The sequence below is a fragment of the Eutrigla gurnardus genome, assembly GCF_963514095.1.
Source record: "Eutrigla gurnardus genome assembly, chromosome: 3".
Classification (NCBI taxonomy): domain Eukaryota; kingdom Metazoa; phylum Chordata; class Actinopteri; order Perciformes; family Triglidae; genus Eutrigla; species Eutrigla gurnardus.
Genome location: NC_139917.1, coordinates 27,679,689 through 27,690,043, shown reverse-complemented (window position 1 = coordinate 27,690,043; position 10,355 = coordinate 27,679,689).

Here is a 10,355-nt window from a genome sequence, read left to right as displayed (position 1 = left end):
ATTCAAACAGGATACAAACTACTGTGAGGGAGGGGCGGTCCTCCGTACAGACGTTCATTGTCCCCAGAGGATGAAACCGAAGAATGTTGGTGATCCCTTTAACTCTTCCCATCGAGCTCCATCGTCAAATCAACGTTGGTTTATGACCAAATCTTTTGCATCATAGCTGCTTTAATCTCAGCATGTTTGCGTCGCCATCGGAGCTCGTTAGCCGCCGTTACTTCAGAAGTATACAACGTCACCGAGCTGCTGTTGTCACGGCTGCAGGCTCCCCGTCCTGTTCTAACGTAACACATTGGATCATGGAAGACCTTTGCCTTCATAGAGCTGTCAACTTGAGGAGTTGTTACCCCAGTTTAATACTTCCATCTTGGCACTCAGACAGATCAGGTCAGGTTGCACACAGGTGATCGCAGTAATTATCTGATTGGCAGTCAGTGCCACCTGAAAACACAACCACACTCACAGGCAGACGCTCAGAGCTGCTATCAGTCACTGAACTGGCCCATTGATCCCGGGAGGTTAAAGGTCACCGAAGCCTGCAGGGCCTTCAGTCACTGTGTGAGATGAACACATCGATAGCAGCACCAAACACATGTCTGTCTATCAGGGGATCCAACGCTCACCGCCGTCGTCGTGGAAACGTTACAAACATAATACATCTAATAGAGCAGCGATACAATATAATATTTCAACACTAACGCTGACATGCATTTTGTTGTTTTTCCTGATCTCAAATCTTTTTGATTTACTAGATTTATCCCAAGAGCTTCATTTATTTAAGATTAAGACAGTTAAACACCCCAAAAATTATCATTTCAAACAGAAAATTCAGACATAAAGAAGAGAATCTGAGGAAGTGTTCGATGCCAGCTTCCAGTACTCTTTGCTCCAAATTAATTTCTGTCGGTGAGATTTAACAGCAGCACTAATCTTACCTTCATTACGGCTTTAATAGTATTTTTTTATGTAGTTATTTAGTGTAGTATTTGTTGGCAATGTGTCAGAGAAGTCTTGATTTAGCTGCAAGCAGACTGCAGTCAGTGGTGATGTTATATAATCTAAATATCATCATGTATATTTTATACACACTGTATGTACAATCAGAGTGATATTACTGTCAAAACACGTCACTGAGCAGCCTTCATGTGTGCAACGTCATGCATTGTGACATGCATTCATCTCTCTCTCTCTCTCTCTCTCTGTTGCAGCGCTGCAGCTGCAGCATGGTGGACTGCAGTGGTGGGAGAGCCTTTACTGGATCACGCTCTACTTCCTGTTCCCAGAAACACTTAGAGCACCTCCTCATGTCACAATGACTGAAAACACAGCCGGCGTCGGAAACCAGGGATCAGAAACGGAGGCGACGCGCACACATGGAAATGCTTCCATTTTCCTTTTAAGCACCTTCAAAATTAAAATAATAATAATAATCATAGACTGTATATAAGAAGTTGGCCTATTTCACTCTAAATGGACCATCATGTACTAAATGAACATCATGCTGGATTGAAGAAGACTTGAAACTAGAGATTGAGACCATAAACTCATGTTTACAATGTTTACTGAGATAATACATCAAGAGAGAAGTAGGACCATTTTCTCATAGACTTCTATACAAGCAGAGAGGAGTCGCCCCCTGGTGGCCAGCAGAGAGAAGTAGGACCATTTTCTCATAGACTTCTATACAACCAGAGAGGAGTCGCCCCCTGGTGGCCAGCAGAGAGAAGTAGGACCATTTTCTCATAGACTTCTATACAACCAGAGAGGAGTCGCCCCCTGGTGGCCAGCAGAGAGAAGTAGGACCATTTTCTCATAGACTTCTATACAACCAGAGGAGTCGCCCCCTGGTGGCCAGCAGAGAGAAGTAGGACCATTTTCTCATAGACTTCTATACAACCAGAGAGGAGTCGCCCCCTGGTGGCCAGCAGAGTAGAAGTAGGACCATTTTCTCATAGACTTCTATACAACCAGAGAGGAGTCGCCCCCTGGTGGCCAGCAGAGAGAATGCAAGCTTAAGTCACTTCATCTAGCTTCACTGTTGGGAACCAGAGGTCTCCCGGTTCAAGCAGACAGTTAAAAGGAATAGAATAGTTTCTCATTCTAGATGATATTTAACTATGGAGCAAAAACCAGAATGAGAATATTTAATTCCCTGCTGATCATTAACAATAAACTCCAGACTAACAATAAAAGCACCAATGTTTCTTTATTGTTCCCAAATAAAACAGACTGTCCCTTTTAATTGCAGATATTTAGACTAATCAATCCAGAAAAAATGATTATCCATGAAGATGAAATTCAGCAGATATTATTTCACCTTCATCAGAGCTTCAACTTGAGAATCAAATCAAACTGTATTTACTTAGAAATCCAACTACAAGCAACACAATAAATCACAAAGAACTCAACACTTCCAGCTACTTCCACCTTATTTGCACACATAAACCCAAAAGTCTTCTTATATTCTGACAATAAACCTTATAAATAAAACACAAAGTCACCTGACACAAAACTACCATGTGATGCACGAGCTCACGTTTCCTTCCTCTCAGGTCCAGAAGTCCATTGAGGTTTTGACAGATTTAAGAGCCACACAGGAGCCTGCAGACTGTGAGTGGGGGGGAAGGCCAGCTGTTGCTGTAAGTGGATGATTGAACTCGTAAATCAGCGCATCAACACAGGAAGTGGCGCACTTTGCGCGACGCATGCATCATTCATGTTCATTGAATCCCGCGTTTGAAACGGCTCACTCCCGAAAGTCCGCTCACCTGGACGTGACTCGGTCCGCCGGCGTGAAGACCACGATGACGTCTGAAGACAACGATGACGTCAGTCGGAGGAGAGCCGCTGATCCTGGACGCACTTTTCCCACCAAGTTTCCTGCTGCTGTCTGTCGCTGCCCGGCCTGTCTGTCTGCCGCTCCGCATGCACACTGCAGCCGCCTCACTTCCACCCGCTCATTAAAGGGATCCGATCAGCCGACAGTAAAAAGGGAAAGGCAACCGGATGCAGTTAGAGCGAATCCAATCCGAGGAAACCCTCATCAATATTACATCCACGTGATCAAAAATAACCTTTAGGCATGAATTATTACCGCCAGGAGTTATAGGAGCTGTTTAAAGTCATGTGTCATGTTCTCAAGAAAATACAGGATTGTACTGCTGATATTGAATATATCTACTACTTTTACAAACCCTGGAGTTTTTAAATTTCTGGCCATCAGGGGGCGACTCCTCAGTAAACACTGAAAACATGAGTTCATGGTCTCACCAATGCAATTATACTAAGATGACCTCAACACTTACATTTTACCAGAAATTATTCAAATCGCTCTGCCACTCATTTTTGATTTGGATCCACCCGTCGCTCCTCCACAGTCCTAATATGGTCACAAATTCAAAAATGGCGACAGCTAAAAAATGCCAAAAAAATGAGGCTAAATCTTTCGTCGCCCACAAATCTATTATCAACAAATATGTAAAAACGACTAAAACACTTGTTAATGACATGTAAGGACTTGAAGCACCGCCGCTCTCCTCCTGACGGGACGTCCCAGCACCAGTATAGTAACGGTGGCTTCCAGCCAAGCCCCTCCCTTGTTATGAGGGAGGATGTTGCCACGGCAACCGTACGTTATGCAGCAGCCCATGAAAGGCTCCTTTCAGGTTAAAAAAAAAAAGAGAGAGAAAAGAAGGAAAGAAACAAGTTGTTTGCATTCCTTTTCCATTACGTATTATGAGGTTTGATTGTCTGGGTGTGTTGGGGGGAGGGAGGGATGCATCTGAAGGCCTCACCACTATTTTGTGTGTGTGTGTGTGTGTGTGTGTGTGTGTGTGTGTGTGTGTGTGTGTGTGTGTGTTACACCGTCAAAGGGCATCTGCTTAGCATGCTGTGCACAGACACAGGATCCGTGCAAAGATTTCGGTTTGTTTCAGCGTCCCACCTCTGTTTTTTTAAAAAAAGAAATACTGCCGACATAAACGTAACTGCTCTAAAACTCAAACTCAAAGTCACACAAACAGTTAAGATCCGTAACAGCAGTTTGTGTATCAATATCAACGGATCAATCCGTGAAAGCACAGTATTTCTGCTCTGATTCTGAACGGCAAAAACAAATCAATGGTGTGTTTTTGCTTCAAGGGATTTCAATTAAAGCACAGCATCAAAGAGGTTAGAAACATCCTGTAACCCTCCTGGGAGCAGGGCATCCAGACCACATTAGGACCCTGGTTTGGTGGTCTGGTGGTCTGGTGGTTTGGTGGTCTGGTGGTCTGGTGGTCTGGTGGTCTGGTGGTCTGGTGACCTGGTGGTCTGGTGGTCTGGTGGTTTTTGTGGTCTGGTGGTTTGGTGGTCTGGTGGTCTTGTGGTTTGGTGGTCTGGTGGTTTGGTGGTCTGGTGGTCTGGTGGTCTGGTGGTCTGGCGGTCTGGTGGTCTGGTGGTCTGGTGGTTTGGTGGTCTGGTGGTCTTGTGGTTTGGTGGTCTGGTGGTCTGGTGGTTTGGTGGTCTGGTGGTCTGGTGGTTTGGTGGTTTTTGTGGTCTGGTGGTCTGGTGGTCTGGTGGTTTGGTGGTTTGGTGGTCTGGTGGTTTGGTGGTCTGGTGGTTTGGTGGTCTGGTGGTCTGGTCGTCTGGTGGTCTGGTGGTCTGGTGGTCTGGTGGTCTGGTGGTTTGGTGGTTTGGTGGTCTGGTGGTCTGGTGGATTGGTGGTGTGGTGGTGTGGTGGTTTGGTGGTCTGGTGGTCTGGTGGTCTGGTGGTTTGGTGGTCTGGTGGTCTGGTGGTTTGGTGGTCTGGTGGTTTGGTAGTCTGGTGGTCTGGTGGTCTGGTGGTTTTTGTGGTCTGGTGGTCTGGTGGTTTGGTGGTCTGGTGGTCTGGTGGTCTGGTGGTTGTCTGGTGGTCTGGTAGTCTGGTGGTCTGGTGGTCTGGTAGTCTGGTGGTCTGGTGGTCTGGTGGTCTGGTAGTCTGGTGGTCTGGTGGTCTGGTGGTCTGGTGGTTTTTGTGGTCTGGTGGTTTGGTGGTCTGGTGGTCTGGTGGTTTGGTGGTCTGGTGGTCTGGTTTGGTGGTCTGGTGGTCTGGTGGTTTGGTGGTCTGGTGGTTTGGTGGTCTGGTGGTTTGGTGGTTTGGTGGTCTGGTGGTCTGGTAGTCTGGTGGTCTGGTGGTTTGGTGGTCTGGTGGTCTGGTGGTCGGGTGGTCTGGTGGTCTGGTGGTCTGGTGGTCTGGTGGTTTGGTGGTCTGGTAGTTTGGTGGTTTGGTGGTCTGGTGGTCTGGTAGTCTGGTGGTCTGGTGGTTTGGTGGTCTGGTGGTCTGGTGGTTTGGTGGTCTGGTGGTCTGGTGGTTTGGTGGTCTGGTGGTCTGGTCTGGTGGTTTGGTGGTCTGGTGGTCTGGTGGTCTGGTGGTTTTTGTGGTCTGGTGGTCTGGTGGTCTGGTGTCTGGTGGTTTGGTGGTCTGGTGGTCTGGTGGTCTGGTGGTCTGGTGGTCTTGTGGTCTGGTGGTCGGGTGGTCTGGTGGTTTGGTGGTTTGGTGGTCTGGTGGTTTGGTGGTCTGGTGGTCTGGTGGTCTAGTTTGGTGGTCTGGTGGTCTGGTGGTCTGATGGTCTGGTGGTCTGGTGGTCTGGTGGTTTGATGGTCTGGTGGTCTGGTGGTTTGGTGGTCTGGTGGTCTGGTCTGGTGGTTTGGTGGTCTGGTGGTCTGGTGGTCTGGTGGTTTTTGTGGTCTGGTGGTCTGGTGGTCTGGTGGTCTGGGGGCTACAGCTGCCTGCCTCCTGCTGTCCAGTGGAGCGCGGCCGGATTAGCAGACAGAGTCCTGAATGGCTGCTGAATAATTGAGCGACTCCTTTTGTCTCATTCATGCTGTTTGGCTTGAACACATGTTGGAAGGATGTGGGAACGGTGATTACGTCATCGTTGGACTGAAACAGTCGAGGACGGCTGCTGTGAAACGTTTTATCTTAATGAACTGTGAACCAGCAGATACAGCAAATATGTAACTCATCATTTACTCTGATGCAGGATTTCTGTTCTGATAGAATAGAACAGTTTGTGCATCACATTAAGGGAATTACATGAAATTAGACCTTGCCTGAGAGAATGCACTGATACAGAGGCTTTAAAGAATGCATGTAAATCATGTGACTTCAGCATCAAAAGTCCTTGAATAACAGATCAATCATTGTGTGTTAATAACATCATGGAAAGTAAACAGGAAGACTTATTAAATATGCTGTCTCACCCCATGTCTGTGCTTCCTCCACTTTCGTCTCAGCTCAGTGTCTCGAATCGCTCGTTCATGTCGATCTGAAGACAGAAGGAGATTTAAAAATGTACATTTGGTCTTTAGTCCTCCACAGAGAGCACGTTGTCTGATAAAAGTATATGTGTTTCTGAAACCCTACGTTCATGCAGATGTGGTGTTTGTTAAAGGTCGCAGTGATTGGACGTGACAGGGAGGAAGGTCATGGACGGGACGCTGCAGTAAATCTCCAAACAGACCTGCTGTCACAAAGCAAACCAAACTCCTCGGAGAGTGCACCATTTAGAACAAGTGGTTAAAAGGTCAAAGCCTTATTTTCCTGAAGAGCATATTTCATGTTTTGGTTGTCGGAGGAAATCAGCTGCAAATACACAAACATTCAGAGAGGAAGTTTTATTTCTAACCCCCCATAAATAAAACGTGCTGCAGTCGTAGGTTTGCACTAAAAGGAGTTCTGACTCACTGGTGTAGGAATGCTGCTGCTGCTGCTGCTGAGGCCTCCTTCCTGTCCAGGTTGTAGTCTGATCCCTCTCGTCTGCTTCATGACGTCCAGCAGGAGAACATCCTGGAGCTGCTCTTTAATCCCTCAACAACAGAAACATATCCCAGACAAGGACCCACATCCATGTTAGCATGTTAGCATGTTAGCATGAGTCTCTGCTGCAGAGAAAGTAAAGACTCCTCCGGGTTCAGGTGGAGCTGCAGGATCAGGAGGGATTGAGAGGAGCATAATCCCTCACACATGACCAGGCAACTTTGATCTGGAGGAAAGGTGTCACAAGCTGTCTGACAGCTCGTCTCACTGCCTCTAATGTACAGCCTTCATCCCGGCTTATCAAACCTTGAAAAGCAGAAAACATCACAATGCGAAAATGTAATCTTGAAATTAAAAGAAAAACTGCATCTCAAAACAACAAAATGACAATATTGTGGAGCATGCAGCAGCTCATTAAAGGCTATAATGAAATGAGAGTCCTGGCTGATCGACGCTCTGCTGCCCCCTGGTGGTTAACAGGCCGAGGCTCACAGGCTCGAGAGGTTTATTTCAATTTATTTATTTAGCACCGTTATAATAACGGGAGTGTTTCACTGGAAGTAACTGAATCGTTCATTTCAAACTTTCACTACGTCATCATTGTGGACGACAGAATTCACGATGATGACATCACAACATCTGTAGAAAATGTGTAATAAATATTAGTAAAATAAATAAAAATAGTATACTATAATAGAGTGAAATGGTGAGACCACACAAACTCCTTTTCTTTAAAATAGGCTACAAAATCAGCTTTTTAAAAAATCAAATCATAAATACATTTAGAATATTAATTATATTATTTAATTTTACCTATTTTTGTGTGTTTGTCCCTAATTATATCATTATATAAATAATAAAACCTTCCAGACGAAGTTCAGGATCAAGAAACACCAAGAACCCATTTTCAGTTTCCACAGCAACATGTGATTTTTATTTAGTCATTTCTTAAGACGTCATCGTCAGAAACAAACTGCAGAAGAGTAACGTCACAAAGCCCAGCGCTCTGGTCGATTGATCGGAGATGATCAGAGATGATCAGAGTGATCACATTGATCATATTGGGATTGTAAGGGGCCGAGCAGAGCGGGGGAGCACCTACATGGATTTGCTTCAGGCTTGAAAACGACAGCAGACATGAATGATGGTTCAGAGTACAGAAGTTCTTCTTTGAGGTTAATTCAAAACAACACATTTAATCATTTGATAAATAGAAGGATTATAGATTTATACCAGAGAACATGATTTAAAAAATGTCTCTAAGTGATAGAAAGTCACGTTGTTGCGACACGGAACAACCTGACAAACGTTTGTCGACCTTTCACCTTTAGAAAGCAATGCTGATTGCTGGTTGGACCGTTACCGTGGTAACCGTTGCCTAACGAGGAAGTTGTGGCGAGGAGGGCGAGCCAGTATTCAAATTCCTCTCTGCTGCTGTTGGCCAGTGGGATGGATGTAAAGGGCAGCCATTGTAAAGCTGGGGGCAGTTAAAACGTGGCAGCAGGGTGCATTGTGGGAAACACAAAGCTTTGAGCACCGCCGCCAACAGAGTGTCGTATAAACGGCGTCTAGAGGCGGTTCAAGTACAATCAGCTTTATTTAAACGTAAACAAAAGCTGATTCCAACAATGCTGCACAACAATTATTATTATTATTATTTTGTTCATAACTTTTAAAAGAGTTTTTCAGGAACATAAACTCTAACTGCTGTTTCCGAGGTGAAATCTAAGATTTATTAAAGCAGAGATTTCAAAGGTAAATCTAGTAATTTGTCAATAAGGAGAAAAACAATGAGCAACGTTTGACAGTGAAAATATATGTTTTTAATGTATAAACTATTAAAGAACTAATGTGCTTAAAAAACCACAGACTGAACAAAATAAACACTTTGAGTTGGTTCTGAAGGGCCTGTCTGTCTGTCACAGCCTGTCTGTATGTCATAACCTGTCTGTCTGTCACAGCCTGTCTGTCTGTCACAACCTGTCTGTCTGTCACAGCCTGTCTGTCTGTCACAACCTGTCTGTCTGTCACAACATGTCTGTCACTCTGGGCCTGTCTGTCTGTCACAGCCTGTCTGTCACTCTGGGCCTGTCTGTCTGTCACACAGAAGCCTGTCTGTCTGTCTGTCTGTCACAACCTGTCTGTCACACTGGGCCTGTCTGTCTGTCACAGCCTGTCTGTCTGTCACAACCTGTCTGTCACACTGGGCCTGTCTGTCTGTCACTCTGGGCCTGTCTGTCTGTCACACTGGGCCTGTCTGTCTGTCACTCTGGGCCTGTCTGTCTGTCTGTCACACTGGGCCTGTCTGTCTGTCACTCTGGGCCTGTCTGTCACACAGAAGCCTGTCTGTCACACAGAAGCCTGTCTGTCACTCTGGGCCTGTGTGTCTGTCACTCTGGGCCTGTCTGTCTGTCACACTGGGCCTGTCTGTCTGTCACTCACTCTGGGCCTGTCTGTCTGTCACACAGAAGCCTGTCTGTCACTCTGGGCCTGTCTGTCTCTCACTCTGGGCCTGTCTGTCTGTCACTCTGAGCCTGTCTGTCTGTCACACTTGGCCTGTCTGTCACACTGGGCCTGTCTGTCTGTCACTCTGTGCCTGTCTGTCACACTGGGCCTGTCTGTCTGTCACACAGAAGCCTGTCTGTCACTCTGGGCCTGTCTGTCTGTCACACTGGGCCTGTCTGTCACTCTGGGCCTGTCTGTCACACTGGGCCTGTCTGTCTGTCACTCTGTGCCTGTCTGTCAGTCTGTGCCTGTCTGTCTTCATTTGCATGACCAGGAACAGGAAGACACCCGGCGCTGAAGGTGAACATGGATGGTTAACCCTCCGTGTTCTCACACGTCCTTCACTTCACTCTTCACTGTGAATGCGATGTAAACATGTCGGTAGTCAGAAAAATACTATGTCTTTACATTATGTACACGGTGTGTCTGGAAGCAGGGAGACGGCCGGCTACGTTCAGCTTTAAGGCGATGCATGTGAGCGTCGCTGCCATCGAGGGACGAGGCAGTCTGCAAGGCAGGTGGTGTGAAACAGGATTCAGCCCGGTTTGTGTCACATGTTCACCGGATCACGGAGCGACGCATCAGTCCGTTTGGAACACGACTTATTTCCTATCCAGGTAACTGGACATGATATCAGCCCCTGCTCAATTTCATGACACAACAAGCATTAATACAAATATGATTACATCATCGCCTTATGATGCCAGGTATGACCTGGACATGACCCCAGGTTTGAGCCAACGTGATGCCAAAATAACCAGCAGGGTTTTATAATTATGAATTAATTATAAGACAACGGAGCGCAGCATTCACCTTCAAATTCCAATGTCTGAATATCTTCAAGAATTCAGAAATTATTGTTGCATTATTGTGCAATTACGTTATCATTATAAGAGTACCATTGTTTTAAAATGGCAATAATATTGTTTATCGCAATTATTTCATAATATAACATGAATATGCATATACATAACTGGACTTGAATGAGGGCGATGACGTCATTTCTGGGAAATAAAGCTGCAGCGTGGGTCATTTCATGTGATCCTCAGCAGCAGCAGCAGTTTAGTGG